Source organism: Myotis myotis, unplaced genomic scaffold, assembly GCF_014108235.1.
Source record: "Myotis myotis isolate mMyoMyo1 unplaced genomic scaffold, mMyoMyo1.p scaffold_m19_p_6, whole genome shotgun sequence".
Lineage (NCBI taxonomy): Eukaryota > Metazoa > Chordata > Mammalia > Chiroptera > Vespertilionidae > Myotis > Myotis myotis.
In genome coordinates this window covers 50,127,519-50,142,083 of record NW_023416368.1, presented here as the reverse complement: position 1 = coordinate 50,142,083, position 14,565 = coordinate 50,127,519, and the positions used below count along the sequence as shown (strand labels likewise).

At 42.2% G+C, this 14,565-nt stretch overlaps 1 protein-coding gene across 2 annotated transcripts in view; it reads left to right on the top strand.

The window, feature by feature from the left end:
* The window catches only part of RNF150 (ring finger protein 150), a 160,271-nt gene that overhangs the window by 641 nt on the left and 145,065 nt on the right, over positions 1-14,565 (top strand). The window lies entirely within an intron of this gene.

Here is a 14,565-nt window from a genome sequence, read left to right as displayed (position 1 = left end):
GCTGGGCGTCACTTTGTGCGGGTTACAAAGAACAAGGGTTCACTGAATTGGGGGACCTAGGGAGGGCGTTCAGGTTAGATAGATTAGAGCCGCTGGGACTAGGGTCGCTGAGGTGGCCTAACTTCTCAGAGGAGGACCTGAAAGGTGCGGTTCAGGGGCAGGACCCAGGTATTGTGCCCGGCGAGGGACACCCGCACCTGTGTGGACCGGGTAGATCTGATAACTGAGCTCTGCCCTCGCTGGGTGCATCAGGTATACGCCTCCCGTGCGTGTATCAGGAGGTGGGTAGGGTTACTGGCTCGAGCAGCTCGCCTCCTCTGAGAACTAGCTTCTCAAGTCAGGTTTCAGTGCTTCCGGGGAGACTGGGCACCACCCCCCTCCCGCTGGCTTGCCGAACATCACACACAATGTTAACAGCCGTGTGCTCTGCCAGGCTGTCATCCGGAGAAGCTGACAGGCGGGCACGATGGTAAATAATAGCAATCCTCACCAAGCCAAGAAAGACATGGTGGCCATAAAGTTACGTCTACTTTTTTCAGGATTGCCTTGTCCTTTGCTTGATTGGGAGGTTAAATATGTTTGTGCCAATAAGAGGATTTCAGGACAGAAAGGCTAAGCTTTTCTTAGTGATCGCAGGGGGCCAGGGCTAGAAAGGGGTTACTGCCCTAAAACTGGCGCTTTACCCTGACTGACACAGCAGTGCTTCCCTGGTAGGAAGAACAAGAAGTCCTCTCCGGGCTTGTCAGCATCAGCAGCTCCATTTAGCAGATTCCCGGAGTCCAGGGTGCTACTTGTTCCTATGTGCCCAGAAGTGCACCCTCCTTCCACGGAGGAGTTCCTGGGCGGAAGCTGTGACATCCATAGGGAGAAGGGAATAGAAATGACAGATGCATTTTCTGACTGGAGTCACTTAAGCAAAAAAAAAAAAAAAAAAAAAAACCCAAAACAAAAAAACAACTACTATTGTTTTCCTTAAAAGCCAGATATGAATAAGCAGTTATACTATTGAAATGGAACACCAAGCTTTGGCTACATTGGGGTGAGGGGGGGGTGTGCATTCTTTGGGGACAAGTTTTCATTCCAAGAGCTCATGTCACCTATTAGTGAAATATCCAATTGGTTTTTTTTTATTACCAGAGAGTCATCATCACTAGCCGTTTTTAGAAGAGGAAATGGTCAACCGTCACACAAGCAGGTGTGGACAGCAATGCTCCTAACACCTGGGCCAGGAAAATGCGGTGCGGTAGTTAATGAAGAGACGGAGAGGCAGTAAACTTAGAGGAGTGACAATCGTGCAGATAGGAACACATGATGTGCTTTCTCGAGCTCACAGTTTTGTAGGGAAAAAGATTGCATTCTGACCTTGAGTCATAGGAGCATTACTTAAAGTACGATATTCAAGGAGTTGGAGGACTTTGGGAGAGCACTCTAAGTCATGTAAAGTATCTTTAAGTAAACATATTTAATATCTTAACTTCAACTGGCAGGGTGGTGGGAAGGAGATTATTTATTTATTTATTTATTTAGTCCTTTAAATGCCAAGATTCTTGGCTGACTTTGCAGGATTCTTTCAATGTTTCTTTGTGCATATGCATGAAATCTTAAACTTGGCTTCTTGGAATACAGACTGAGAGGCATCATTTGTTCCTGTCTAAAAAGTTCTGCCAGAACTGCCAACACATTGGATCAATTAATGGCTCGCCTGTTTTTAAAGAAAGCAGTAAGCTGATTTTCTACACAAACGATGCTTGATTAAGACCTCGTGGGAGTAAAGGACTTAGTAATAGTTTGAAAGTTAAAGACTAAACAATGCGAAGGAAATTATCTTCTTTCTAATTATTCTGTTTTTGAAAAAATGTGTTAATGCTGCGTCTGCTAATAGCCATGAAACTTCCCTAGTGCCGTTTGATGTATTGCCACACCAGGAGACTCCGTATTCACTTTACTCAGAAATTGCATTGATTTCTGCTAAAGTCTCATTATAAGTAGATACATGACCCAGCAGCTTGGCAAACCCTTCACTTCACTCTTAAATTCTTCTGCCTGAATCTCAAACAGAGCCAGCACTGGTCTGCTGTCAGTGTCTCCCTCTTAGCTCCCCAAGGCTTCCATTTTTCTAGTTAAATTTGAGTGTGATTTTTAAATTCGTTTTGGGTGCTAATCAGATCTTCTTTTGTGAACATGGGATTCAGTATTAAAAAGTTCACAAATGCAGAGAAGCCTTACATTTGTGAACTTTTTAAGTTAGTCACAAAAGAGTTAACATCAGCCTTCGCATTTTCAAAAAAAAAAAATCTCACCTCCTCTAGATCCTTTATTTTTGGAACTGATGGCTTTCAGGTGAGGAAAAGGTCTGAATTTAGAGTTATGCAACCCATCATGTAACACTTATGCATTATAGTGATATGACTCCCACACACCCACTATCTCGGAATTCCATGAAAAGGAAATCATTTCCCCTTCACATTTCCATATAGCAGTTCTTTTACAATGTATTCCCTTTCCTGCTTAAATGATTTGGGGTTTCTGTCACTTCTACAATTATGGTTTCTCATTCACAAAGACACAGATTCTCCTGGGATAGACTAATAGTTTTATTTTGTAACCAGGTTTTAAATCTTATTTAAAGTATGACAGCTTTATTGCCATACAATTCACATGCCATACAAGTCACTCATTTAAAGTAAACAACTTAATGGCCTTTACCATACTGACAGAGTTGTACAACCCTCACCACTAATTCCAAAAATAAACCCTATGTCCATTAGCAGTTACTTGTCATTATTAACCAATCTCCAAGTTCTAGTTAATCAGTAATCCACGTTATGCCTCTATATATAATTTGCCTATTCTGAACATTTCATGCCAATGAAGTCATGTAATATATTTTTTTGTATAACTGTCTTCTTTCACTCAGCATAATATTTTCAAGGTCTAGCAATACTGTAGAATGTATCAGTATTACATTCCTCTTTGCCAAATAACATTTTTTTGTATGTACACACCACCTTTTGTTTATTCATCAATTAATAGACGTTTAGTTTCTTTTCACTTTTTGGTTATTAAGAATAATGTTCCTATGAACATCCATATACAAATTGTGTGTGGACATTTTCTTGGGCACATACCGAGGAGTGAAATTTCTGAGTCACATGGCAACTGTATGGTTTAACTTTTTTGAGGAACTGCCGGATCATTTTCCAAAGCAACTGCACCATTTCACACCCCCACCTGCAATGTATGAGGATTCCAGTTTCTCCACTTCCTCATCAGCATGTGTTGTTATCTGTATTTTTTATTTTGATCATCCTGTGGTTGTGAAGTGGTGTCTCCATTGTGGTTTCAATTTGCAATTCCCTGATGACTGTAGTTACTTTCAACATAATCTTAATTCTTTCTCTGCTTTTTATTTTGCTCCATTCCCCTTGTTAGTCATTTATTTGTTCTTTCAACCCATACACTTGTTGTCCTAGGGAAGAGAGAGAGAAAGACATTGGTAGAGACATCTCTTTCAATTAAAAAAAAAGACATCTCTTTCAATTAAAAAAAAAAAAGCCCATGGACCAGGGATTTTATAGGTCCCCTATAAAAGGATGAGAGAAACGTGTCTTCATTGCTTTATGGAGCTTCTGGCACGGTTTGCCTTGTGAAAGTGACAGGGGCGTGGAGCAAAAGGCTATACATATAAGAATACAGTCTCCACCTAGTGAGAGCCCCGGGAGTGAACTTGCAGGTGCAGGCAAAAGCCATGAGACCCAAGTTAAGAAGTGTAGCCTCGAGAGCCGACCACTTGAGTTTGTGGCCTGGCTCTGCTACTTCCTCTCACTGTGCATCTTTGAGAAAGTTACTCAACCTCCTGGGGCTTCCGTTTCCTCACCTGGTAAGTGGGAGATAATACTATCTACCTCGGTTGTTTTGTGAAATAAATGAGTTAGCGCAATGCTTACATCTGTAGCTGGGACGTAGCCGTCATTAATATTATCCCTCATAAGCACCATACACAGTGACACCGGGAGCCACAAACTGGAGCATCCAACCCCAGAGATCAGGAGGCCCTGGCAGCCTCAGGAAAGCTCTTTATTTACCCTTTCATGCATTAGAGGCCAGAGCAGTTACGCCAGTCTTTGTGGTTCATGTGATTTGAGACAAATGTTCCAGCTCTTTCAGATGGTTGGTGAGCTTTTTAGGATTCTCCTGTTGCATGTGTGCTTTCTCTTGGCGTAAACTGAAATCTCATCATTGGCAGGACCTACATGATAAACATGGTGGATCTGCAGGTGTGCGGATGCAGTGTCTGACTGAGTTGTGATATGGAAGAAATGGTGTGTTTCCTCCTCCCCCCTTTTAGAGGGTGTTTGCCACCTTTTTGTCTATTGTTCATACATAGTTAAAGGGAAAGGAGGAAACTAAACATCTGGCCTTCTAGGAAGACCTGTTGAGAGACTGGGTCCCTAATAGTAACTTAGGGATGGAGGGAGGAGATGGCTGCAGTAACTGTCTAGACCAGTGGTCTGCAAACTGTGGCTCGTGAGCCACATGCAGCTCTTTGGCCCCTTGAGTGTGGCTCTTCCACAAAATACCACGTGCGGGCGTGCATGTACAGTGCGATTGAAACTTCGTGGCCCATGCGCAGAAGTCGGTATTTTGTGGAAGAGCCATACTCAAGGGGCCAAAGAGCTGCATGTGGCTCGCGAACGCAGTTTGCCGACCACTGGAGTGGTTCTCAACCTTCCTAATGCCACAACCCTTTAATACAGTTTCTCATGTTGTGGTGACCCCCAACTATAAAATTATTTTCGTTGCTACTTCATAATTGTAATTTTGCTACTGTTATGAATCGTAATGTAAATATCTGATATGCAGGATGTATTTTCACTGTTACAAATTGAACATAAAGCATAGTGATTAATCACAAAAACAATATGTAATTATATATGTGTTTTCCGATGGTCTTAGGCGACCCCTGTGAAAAGGTCATTTGACCCCCAAAGGGGTCGCGACCCACAGGTTGAGAACCGCTGGTCTAGACAATAAGCCCAGCCCTTGGCGAGGAAGCACCCAGGATGAAGTGTATCCCATATATTCTAGGACTTTCTCCAAGGTTCGGGGAGAAAATGTGGGATATTTACTGAGGCTTTTTCCTGCGTAGGTGGGTGCTAAGAGTTTAATTCCCTGGTTCATGCTACATTTATGGGCATTACTTTAAATGCTAAAGTCCGCCTTTGCCTTAACTTCTACAAAGGAACTAGCTGCTATAATTAATTCCCCCCCACCCCCCAGGACTCATTTTTCTAGAATATTTTCAGGGTTTTATAAATGTGTGTGTTTTTTTACATTTTCCTTTAAGTAATATGTTTGCATTAACTCTGTTTTCAGCCCTCTCTTTGGGTAGGAATACTATTGTTCATGTAGTACTTACTTTGCGTCGGGCATGTATTATGCACTTGATGAATGTTCGTTCATTCAATCCTCACAACTCTGCTGAGGTAGGCACTGTCATTATCCCTGTTTCACAGACAAGGAAACTGAGGCCTAGCCAGGGGAGGTAGTAGGTGGCAGAGCTGGATGTGCAAACCCCAGCAGTCTGGGCTTGTAACTACTGCCCCATACGTCCTCTCAACTTGAATGGATGCTCTAAAAATTAGACGAGGCCAGTGGTGACTTAAGCATGGATGTGGGGGATGATCTGAAGCCGATTCCTTTTTCAGAATTCTTGCACGAGTCTACAGGCCAAATGCACCACCTTGCAGACTGCAGTTCTATGCTGGGAGAAGCGGGACCTTCCCTCTGATTAACCATTTGGCTCTGGATCAGCCACTTTTTCTCTCCCGGCTCTCAGTTTTCTCACTTCAAAAGTGAGAGGTTTGGTTAGTTGTTTTCTAAGCGCTGTTTGAACTCCTTGTATATTCCAAAATTAGGATATTTTTTACTGAAATTCAAATTTCTGGTGTCGCATCAGAAAATCCGATGGCAGGGACTTATATGCCTACGTGGCCGCAGGCAGCCAGAGCAGAGCTCTGGCCGGCCCTGTAGATGGTCAGCGTGCCCATTAGTTGGCCCAGGTCCCCATCACTTCCTATGGTCTGGCTCTTGGCCTGCGCTGCTCATTGATCCCCTTGCCTCAACCCCAAGGCCATTTGCGGCCTCAGCTATATGGAGTCGAACAAGGGTTAGTGAGGAAAGTTTGCAGAAAGCAGACTTGGCCTGGTAAAGGGAGAAGTTCATAAGGCTCGAAAACTGTTTAGAAATTGAAGAGGTTTCCCTGGGAGGGGAAGCTTTCTCTTGCATTCAGGTGGAAATCAGACGTGAATGGTGCATGCTTGCTTGATGCAGGATTCGTGCAACGGGTTCTGATGGGTGATTCTGAAGGGCCTTTCCAAACCTGAAGAGCCTCCGGGTCCACTTCATTTTTCCCTTAAGATGCATACAGAAAGCTACCATTTCTGTTTGGTCTTAATCCCCCAGGCCACCACACTCTCTCCCGCCTCTCTTTGTTTTTGTGTGTTTGTTTGGCGCTAAGCGGTACCTCTTCACCTGTCTGTCTGCTGGCAGCTAGATAGCCAACAGCCAAGAACTCCAGACGCTGTTATTGAAAGCCATACTTCAGTGTCAGTGTGCAATAACATTATTGGCAGTGTAACTTAATATGGCCTGCGCATTTCAAGGAACTGTGTGCCTTGTTTACTCCTTGCAGGTCATAGAAATACATGTCTGGGGGATTTGAAAGGCATCCTGTCTCCTACCTTCTAATCTTTAGTACGGATTCCATCCTCATCTCTCTTGATGCCTCTATTCTTAAGACTCCCCTGAGGTCTCAAAAAAGAAGGAATTTCAAGACCATGAAAACTGGAAAGGTACCTGGGACTTTGTAACTCATCTTTTTAGTTTTTCAGAAGGAATGAGTATGCCTCTGGTGCCACGTTACTTTGTTTAGAAACCAGTCTCAACTTTGTAAAAGAAGGAGCCTAACCATTATTGTTTCACTTCTGGACATGAAACTCAGTATATAAAGAATTTGCTATTTTGCTAGTCCCTGAAAGTCTTCAGTGTATCCCCACAAAGAGATACTTGATCTTGCATGTACTCTAAGGAGGATCTTAGCTGAATACTGACTGGTGCTGAAATTCTGTGTATATGATCATGTAAATTCAGAGAGGCTAAATTTGAATTAAAATGAACCTCAAATCCTATTCAGGTTATCACAGCTCTTAGCGTTTTTATTGGTAATATAAAACCCAGAGAAATTCTGGTAGTTCTAGTAGATGAACACGTTGTCTGTAAGTATAATTTTTTTATTTTAAAATTTCAGGGATTAATCACTTGGCAGTTTAACATATGATAGACTAAGTGTGCTTCATAGATTGAAGTCAAAATATTAATGATGAGGATTAGATCTAAGTCTTTTTTCTATATAAGAGACGAAAATTAAATATTTTTACTGCTTCAAAAGCATTGGTTATAAAATTATTCCTATAAGGTTTATTTTTAAATATCTTGTATATTCTATAATATTGTGATAGTTAGAAAATCTTTTTTAGTAGAAAGAAGCATCGTTTATCAAAAAATTGAAGCTTATGTTTTGGATTGTCTGAACATTTCATAATAGAGATTTAAAAAAAAGAATTAGATGTATTTTTGGATGCAATATATGGCGTATCCATGTCCTTTCCAGGCAAAGATATACAATGAGTACATAAATTAGGTAAAATCCAGGAAATGTTTTGTTTCTTAACCAGTCAGCCTGATATCTCTCCATCGTAGATGGTGTTCTACACATACAGTCCCACTCAAGCACTATTGAAAAGTCAGAGAGTTGAGGTTTTTCAGAGGTGTTGACAGTATGCATACGGAGTACTCTTTTCCCCCTTAAAATATGTCTTTTCTGTGGTCATCATTGTCTACAGAAGATATTGTCTGGCCATTCTATAGCCACAAACTGACTACACCCTCATCAGGAATGTAATTCAAATGATCCAAAGAATAGTGGGGGAGAAAAGATGTTTCCCCCTTTATTTATCAAGGAGATGCTTGGAATGTTCTTCCTCCCAGATACCCACAGGACTGGCTGCCTCTGCTTCTCTCAGGTACCCTTCTCTATATGACCTCATCCCTCAGGCACTCCCTGGCTACTCTACTGACAACAGCAGCGTCCCTCCCCCACATCCCATCCCCAGTGCACCCTACCCCTCTCCCTGCCCTCTCCCTGCTTCATATAACGTGTTTATCCCATCAGAATGTAAGCTCCACAAGCAGCAAAGCTTTTAGACATTATTTTTATTGTTGTTCATGGTAAAGTTCCCAAAGCCTAGACAAGTCCCTGGTGCATGGAATGTGCTCAGTAAATATTTATTGTTAGGATCTGTTAAATAATCTGGAGATTGGAACGATGGACTCTGTTAATGTTAGTCTCTAATTTCATGAAAAAAATATTCTATGACATTAACAAAAATTTTTTCTTAGCTTTTGACAGGGAAATTCTAATTTGAGTCTCCCATTAAAATGTTTAGTCCTCTTGTAGAATGTGGCATGAAGTGGGGGCCTGGTCCATGTTCATGGTCTAAGAGGAAAAAAGCTGTATTAAGTAACAAGCAGAAGGATCCAGGGTGTCAAAAGTTATAAACAAATACAATTCTGTGCATGTGTTTAGGATCCTGCTGCTTAGATAGATAGATAGATCTATATAGAGATGTATCTATATATGTGTGCCTTTTTAAATGAAAGACATATACCTCAGAAAATATAGAAACACTTAAAAAGAGGACGATAATGACCATCAATAACTATCCTATATTATTTTTCATTTTGTGGCTACGTATTTACTTTTATCAAATTGGGAATGTTACATATATGTTTAATAGCTTTTTAAAATGTAAGGCTATATTTTGACATTTTCTTGATGCTTCCTTGACATTTCTAGGATGTTTCCACTTTTCCTCTACATAAACACTGCTGCTGCACCTACATCCTTATGTACCTAAAAATGGGTGCATCTAAAGTCAAGTTCCAGAATAGTGCCCCAGTTAGTCAAAGGCTCCTCGAGCGTGGCTGCAGAGCAGGTTTTAGCGTAGCCCCTTTAGTGAGGTCTTAACTCTGTGCTCACTCACTAGTGTGGCGCTCCTTCAGAGGAGAGAGGACAGCTGGCAGTTTGGGGTACTGCCGATGGTGCTGCTGCAGCCTGAGCACAGCTTTTCTGCATCCCTTTGCTCCAAGGTAAACTAGTTTGGCAGCTGAGGCAGAACTTGGAGAATCAGAAGAAATGAAGCCTCAGTGATAGAAGCATCAGAATTACAACCAGTGAAACCCCCGCCTTTCCCTTGCACCGAGTCGTCTGTGGTTTATGTCTCAGGGATGTTAAATGCAAATTGAACAGGGAGCTAGGAAACCTGGGTCTTGGTTGTGGTTCTACCACAAATTGGCCTTACCGTTGGCAAGTCACTTCCCCCACTGGATCTTGGTTTAGATCTGTGACTTCCACCCTTGCTTCACATTAGAACCAGGGGGCTTAAAACTTACAGATGCCCAGAGATTCTGATGGAATTGGTCTAGTGTTGGGAGGGGACACTTCAGATGATCCTAATGTTCAGCCAGAGTTGATAGCCACCACGCTGAATGAATCTAAAGTCTTCCTCAGCCTCTTAGATTCCATGATTCTTTAAGTACTTAAATAAATACTTCAAACTATTCCTTTGATATCAAAATCCTACATGAAAAAATTTTAATATCTTAACTCTAGTGGTTAAAACTATGGTGGTATGTTCAGTTAACTATTACCTCAAGACACGAATTAGTGATTCGCTAATAATAACCAGGTTTAGAGACCAGCAAGAAGGCAAATGGCAAATGCAGCAAGTACAGGGAAGCATACACTTGTGTAAAATGGTCAAAAAGAGTACAACAATGTGTCAGAAATGATTAGCATCGAATCCCTTCCTTCTAATATTTATCCCATCCAACAAAGATAGATGTTTGAAGTCGTTGGTTTGGTGAGAGTGAGATGCCACCCCTTCTGGGATGTGAGCAGAGTGGGGCAAGGGGCTGCCCAGAACTGGGGTTTTTTCTGGGCAGAGAGGACCAGGGAATCTCAAGAAGCCTTGAGATTCACCTAAGCCTTTGAGTCTCCACCTGTGAAATGAGCCTCACACGTTATCCATCAGAGCTGTTGTGGACACTTGCACTAACTAATGCAGCAAAGGGGAAACTTTGAGCAGTTAATAAATGATTAGCCATTTAAATTAAGTTCAATGAAATTTTATTGCTATGTTCATTATCCTGATTGTAGGCTCTGGACATAAGAGGTAGAGATACCCTGGTATTTTTACCAAGTAGGGGAAGTACCCCATTCCACTTACCTGGGTTGTCATCAACCCAGTTTGGGAGGCAGTATAGGGTGATGGTGAAAAAGATGATTTTAGTACACAGCTGATCTGGGTCTGCACCTGGAGAGAATCACCTCCCTGGGCTGTCAAGAGAAATATATTTGCTCCCAGCCAGTGTGGCTCAGTGGTTGAGCATCGAGCTATGAACCAGGAGGTCATGGTTTGATTCCAGGTCAGGGCACGTGCCCAGATTTTGGGCTCAATCCCTGTGTGCAGGAGGCAGCCGATCAATCATTCTCTCCCCTCAGTGATGTTTGTATCTCTCTCTCTCTCTCTCTCTCTCTCTCTCTCTCTCTCTCTCTCTCTCTCTCCCTTCCTCTCTGAAATCAATGAAAATATATTTTAAAAAGGAAATATATTTGCAATTGCACTGCATCTTAACACCTATATTGTCACCAGCCGAGTCCCAGCTATCCTGACCTCTGCCTGGACTGCTGGGCTCCTCTAGTGAGTAGGGTGATGAATTTAATACATATGCCTGGAACCAAGAGGTGGTTTTCAGAAAGGATGTCTTAGCTTATGCAAAAAGGGAGAGGCTTTCCCTCAGTCCTCTCCCAGGGGAAGAGAAGGTAACTGAGGAACAGCTCAGTGGCGCTTTAGAACGGCGAATGAACCCTCACATGGTGGCTGCTGACAGGCTCCCCAGCTGTCATCTACGCATGCCACTTGAAGTTCTTCCGCGGGGATGCTCAGGCCCTGGTCCCAGGGGAACTGGTGTCCAACTGCTGTGCAGCCTGAAGCTCATGAACACCAAGGCACAGTCCGACTTTGTCCATCCCTGAGTTGCTAGACAACAAGGCCCTGGGAGATGGAGAGGGTTATGTCACACCCATTTGCATTTGAACTCCGGTGACCTTGGAAATTGAACACAAAAAGTTTTCAATGACCCTGGGTTCCTGGTCTGTCCTTACTCCCAGATAACCTCCTTCCTGATGGAACATGAGCGCAGTTTTTGTCCTCCAGTAAGTACGCGGGGATTGCCGAAATATCCGAGTTGCCTTTTAGCCTCTGAACCAGTCGCTTTCCGGTGGGGTTCAAAGCATCCTGCCCTGGTAATAAGCAGCTGAGGAGTCATCAAAGACCTGAGGAGGAACTTGCAGAATGTTCTCACTACTCTGCGGTGCCTTTTAATCCTGGTCCTTGGTCTCAAGTTCTGGCAATTCTGGTAGCCTTGAACTCCATTGTTTCCCCTTCCCAACCCAGTAAGACTGCAACAGAAAGGCTGTTGCTTTCTGTTTGGTCACTATGGGTTGACACCTAAATTGGCAAATTACCTGAGGCAAAAAAGAAAAGCAGCAAATGTAGGGCTCACTTAAGTGTATTTTTCTCCTTTCGAGGATGTTGGCCTCTCATGCCCTATTGCATTGATTACTGTCATGATCTTTAAATAGCTATTTGTTTGATTTTTTTCTTAACCCACCTTTTATTGTTGTTAATGGGAGGGCTATTTTGTTACACTCTGCTCCAGCATAGGTAGAAGAAGAAATCGCCCTGTTTATTTCTGCCCATGCAATTTTGTTCCTAGGTTCACCCTATTATTGATGTTGCACAGGTTCATGATCTAAGAACCCCTGTGTCACTGACAATGGGCATGGTATTTGTTGAACTAGAAAAAAAATGAAGAAAACAAAAGCAGGATAATAGCAAGTAGGTTATGTAAGAATGAAGGCAGTTGGAAGAACTATGGAGAAGTATGAGCTACCCCAATAGTTGTAACCAAATGTCCTCTCCGGGTCTGAAGCAGGCGCAAGCCAAGAGCACCACAGAGATGTGAGCTATTTTGGAGAGCATTTCACACCATTCCTCCCTGAATGATATGCTAGAGAGGGAAGTGCAACAACGTCACTGAGCGAGGAGTGCTTCTGAGATTATCGGAGGGGACGAAGAACTGGAACAAGTTAATACCGGGTGAACCACGCTGGCTGTGACAGAAAATGTAACTGGTGTGCTGGGATGTGTCAGAGGACACCCAGGAGATCTGAATGAAAGAATTAGCTGGCCACTGTCTACCTTGTCTCACCCCAGTGTAATGGCATTTTAATGATTCATCAGAAGAAAAATGTGTGTGACTGTGTGTGTGTGTGTGTGTGTGTGTGTGTGTTTGTGTGTGTGTGAGACATTTGAATGGATGTTAAAATGGTTTGATCTTTTCTAGTTTTCTTGGCAATCCCACTCATATGGAAAGGATGGCAATACACTATACAGATAAAATCCCCCTTTCCTGGAGTCGAAGTGGCACGGGGTTATTGTCAGATGATGGAGCAGACCTCATGCTCACCGGCATATGGCCTCATCACCGAAGCACCATTATGTTCAAAAGGAAACTAACATTTGTCCAGAATTCACCAGGGGTCAGGCATTGTGCTAGCCCGTCACATCACTATTTGGACAGGCGACATTGTTCAGTAGTTAGAGCCAGGCTAGACCCAGGCCCAGCAGACACAGATCCTAGCTCTGCCTCGTTATATTAACTAACCAACCTCCCTGCTTCAGTGTCCTTGTATGTAAAAAGGCAATCATAACAATAATAGGACCTATTTCAGGGGGTTCTTGTGAGAATTAAATGGATTAATATGCATAAAGCACTTATCTACATAGTAAGCACTAAAAAAGCATTTGCTAATAAGAAAGCACAGTAACAGATGGTACTAGGATTCATGTCTATTTTAATAAAAAACCTATGCTTTTTTCCCCTATAATCTATTGCTTCTACATGCTAATATCATTACGCTGTAAAGATCACCTTAAATTGATGTCACCTTTGATTTCTAAGAACAGTGAATGCTAAGATAGAGAAAATATCTCTTTTTATTGCATTTATATTTTTTTCCCATTTGGGCATTGGCTGTAGCATATTTTAACCTTTGATACATTTTAGTCTGAAAGACTAAACATTAAAATATTATATTCTTGGGTCATACTTAATATAGTTGTCTCTCTTTGACATAGTACTTTTCTCTACTTGATTTCATTTATTCTGGTGGGGGGTTTTTTAATCCTCACCTGAGGATATTGTTTCCCACTGATTTTATTTTTTAGAGTGGAAAGTGGGGGAGAGAGAGAGAAACATCAATGTGAGAGAGATACATTGATTGGTTGCCTCCTGCATGCACCTGGGGCTGGGGATCAACCTGCAACCCAGGTATGTATGTGCCCTTGACCGGGAATCGAACCCGAGACCCTTGGGTGCATGGACCGATGCTCTAACAATGGAATCATACCAGCCAGGGAGATTTTATTTATTCTTATAATATAGCATTTCCCAGGTGAAAAAGATTCTAGTATCCCAGCCTACAGATGAAGGAGTTGAAGCTCACAGAGGTTCGGTTCTAGCCAAAGTAGGACTTAAATTCATATCTTTTCACTCTTAAGTCCAGTGTTTGTCACTGTGTTCACAAACTTCCTTAGCAGTTGTGAGTTGAGCACTTACCATGCATAGGTGTATTAAACCCCAGCTACGCAAAGACGAAATAGCACCTTTTTCAATACAGGTTACCATTTAGCAGACAAGAAGGGTACAGTGGATGTGTGATATTATTAGTGTGAACAGAGTGCTATAGGGACATCCAGAAATAGCCTCGAGATTTGAGGGAGGCTATGCAGAGGAGGTAACATTTTAAAATAAGTAGAATTGTGTGAAAGGCAGAAGATGAGAGCACTTTACGTAGAGGAAACCATTTATTTGATTGTTGAAGTAAGGTGAGCGGCCCAAAGTGATAAGCCAAGGGGTCATATGGTGAGGTGAGACTCAGACACAGTTTGAGACGGGAAGGGTGCTGAGGAAGTTGGACATTTCCTATAAGTGATAGGAAATCATGGAAGGTTTTTAGACAAACATTGTCAGAGTTCTGTTTTAGAAAATAATTGTGCTAGCGTACTGACGTGTGTGTATAAGAGACATTGGTTTTATTTTTTATCTTTTTTAGAGGGAAGAAAGACTTTATTTTAGTAGATAAAGAAGCCATTAAACACTGGAATTGTCTTTGGCTCTTGGTCAGAGAAGGCTTCACGAAAATATCAAACCTTAAGAAGGAAATTAAGGCAGAGAGTTTTGCTGAGAGGACAAAACCACAAAAACAATATTCAGATACTTATCTGCAGAGCGTAGCTGTTGGACTGGGATTTGGTAAAATCCCACCTCAAGGCTTTTTTTTTTTTAATTGATAAAGGTATGACATATGTGTCCTTA